Source organism: Penaeus japonicus, unplaced genomic scaffold, assembly GCF_977035675.1.
Source record: "Penaeus japonicus unplaced genomic scaffold, GWHDUDI00000001_assembly GWHDUDI00000001, whole genome shotgun sequence".
Lineage (NCBI taxonomy): Eukaryota > Metazoa > Arthropoda > Malacostraca > Decapoda > Penaeidae > Penaeus > Penaeus japonicus.
The window spans coordinates 24,654,308-24,656,807 of record NW_028234403.1 but is presented as its reverse complement, the minus strand read 5'-3'; the positions used below and the strand labels follow the sequence as shown (position 1 = coordinate 24,656,807).

Below are 2,500 nucleotides of genomic sequence, written 5' to 3'. Positions count from 1 at the left end.
GAGAGAGAGAGAGAGAGAGAGAGAGAGAGAGAGAGAGAGAGAGAGAGAGAGAGAGAGAGAGAGAGAGAGAGAGAGAGAGAGAGAGAGAGAGAAGAGAGAGAGTGAGAAACATAGAGATAGAGAGTTAGAGTGAGAAAAAAAGAGAGTGATGGTTGACTTAATGTGGAGTAACTTACACAAATATCGATATATCATACCAGACAGAGGGTTTACACAAATTAAATTTACTTGATAAGGTGATAAACTTACTTTAAGGTAGTGCGCATATGAATATTAATGTATGTATATTAATGTAATATATGAATATTGCATTTGATCTTATTTACAGATATATGATATAATCTTCACAACGTATCGGCCACCTACTACGCAAGTAATTATAAGAACACAATACGGGACATGTACTGGCCAAAGTACAAAACCAATGAATAAGCGAATAGCACTCCGGTACCTATAATTCTCTTTCGACATAATCGCGAAGACTCAACTATCGGCGATCGCCCATCCTGATTGTGCAATGAAGCCCATGTATGTGAGGGTGTGCTGGTCCTCAAGACTGCTGAAACCAGATACCAATCCGTTCGGGTTGTATCATCCATCATCGCGTCACGGAGACATGAAATGAAATCATGGAATATTGCCTGATGCAAGTTTGCGGGTGGCTCAGAATGGAACAAGTAAAATAAAGTTCATACCGACCTCTGGAATTCTATTTTCTGTTGAAGACTGATACCAGGAGGAGTCACGGAGGGTACATCATGAGCATGGATTCCATTGCAACAATTGTACCACAAGTGGGTTGCTGGAATGAATTAATAATGAGAGGAAAGTTAAATAACTTATGCAGGATGTGTGCGTATGTGTGTGTGGTTGTCTGTGCTGTGCTGCGTGTGTGTGTGTGTGTGTGTGTGTGTGTGTGTGTGTGTGTGTGTGTATGTGTGTGTAAGTATCCTGATATACGATATCGGGATGAAGCTTATGACATGTGGCCATAACTGAAGTAATTCTGAAAAACATTCTGATGAACATGATACGCCTTCAAAGGTTGATTAAGGGAGATCAGTACATGCGAGGTGTTTAGGCAAGGTGAGAGTTCATGGCATGTATATTCATCAAAAGGTAACTTATCGCAGATAGTTATATGACACAGAAAAAATATTGTACCTTTTATTACATACACATTGTGTGTAGAAAAAAACGGTGACATAGGAGAGATAAATGAGGAGGTTTAGAGAGGCAAAACGGTAGAGGAACAAATAGGGGCGAAATTGGCAATATATTTCTTAAGCATGTGGTGAGTGGTTCCATGGTTCACTACTTTCATGGTTCATTGCATTGTGGTGCGCTCTTGCTTGGGTGTACAAGAACATCTACAAATACTGGTAGGAGTATTAAAACAAGCGGAAAGTTACTTGGTTTATATATATATATATATATATATATATATATATATATATATATATATATATATATATATACACACAGTGTATATATGTGTATGTATGTATTAAATATATTACACACCCATGTATATGTGTGTATCTGTGTGTCTGTATATACACAAACACATATACATATGCACACACGAACTCACATACACTTGCGCGCGCCTGTACAGATGTGTGTGAGTATATATCTATATATATATATATTTATATATATATATATATATATATATATATATATATAATATATATATATATATATGTATATGTATATATATATAAATGTATATATATACATATATATATATATTATATATATATATATATATATATATATATATATATATATATATATATATATATATATATATGGGTATATAGACGCATAACAGGCACTGATGGCAGTTCACGGATCTATACACATATCCATACAGCTTTATCTATGTAATACACATACACACCTAAACAATATATACCTACACAAATACATATTAAAGCAGAAGTATTGCATATGGCAACTATGCTCCAGAAATCTGTTGACTCATTGTGACTTGTGAGTATATCCATGATGCCCAGGGCATGAGAATTACGACTTTTTAAAGTATTTATCCTTATCTTTTAGGAAGCCACACAAGACAAACACCTACATACACACACACACACACACACATACGAGGTGAATATTCAGATGACAGATATCACTTGGGAAAAACGGAGTAATTGAAGCCCGTCAACTCCGGGCTGACACTTGAACTGCTATCACTGGTTGCATGTCGAGGGCGGACAAGAGATTGGTGCTGAGTGTCGTCCTATAGAATATCAACATTTGTGCAAGAACAAGGTGTTTTATTGCATCATCTTTTTTCTCTCGGGTTAGTACTTTACTTTGATTGCGCACCTTGAAGATCAGCCATATGGTGCGCGTGGTTTATTTGTAATTACTGCATCGTTATTTAAAAGCCAGTTATAATGATATTTGCTCGTGTTCCTTATTTCAGTGATAATTTCCTGTCCTATCATAGATGCATTATATATAATGAAAAAATTTAGTAGCC

General features: G+C 35.6%; 1 protein-coding gene across 3 annotated transcripts in view; it reads left to right on the top strand.

The window, feature by feature from the left end:
- The first annotated feature begins 2,176 nt into the window (after positions 1-2,176).
- The window catches only part of LOC122253033 (cytochrome P450 2L1), a 10,608-nt gene continuing 10,284 nt past the window's right edge, over positions 2,177-2,500 (top strand). The window contains exon 1 of one of the 3 annotated variants that reach the window (XM_043015790.2): positions 2,177-2,317. The gene's annotated coding sequence lies outside the window, so the exon portion shown is untranslated. The remainder of the gene's footprint in view (positions 2,318-2,500) is intronic. The other 2 variants (XM_086537651.1, XM_043015791.2) reach the window with 2 other exon arrangements.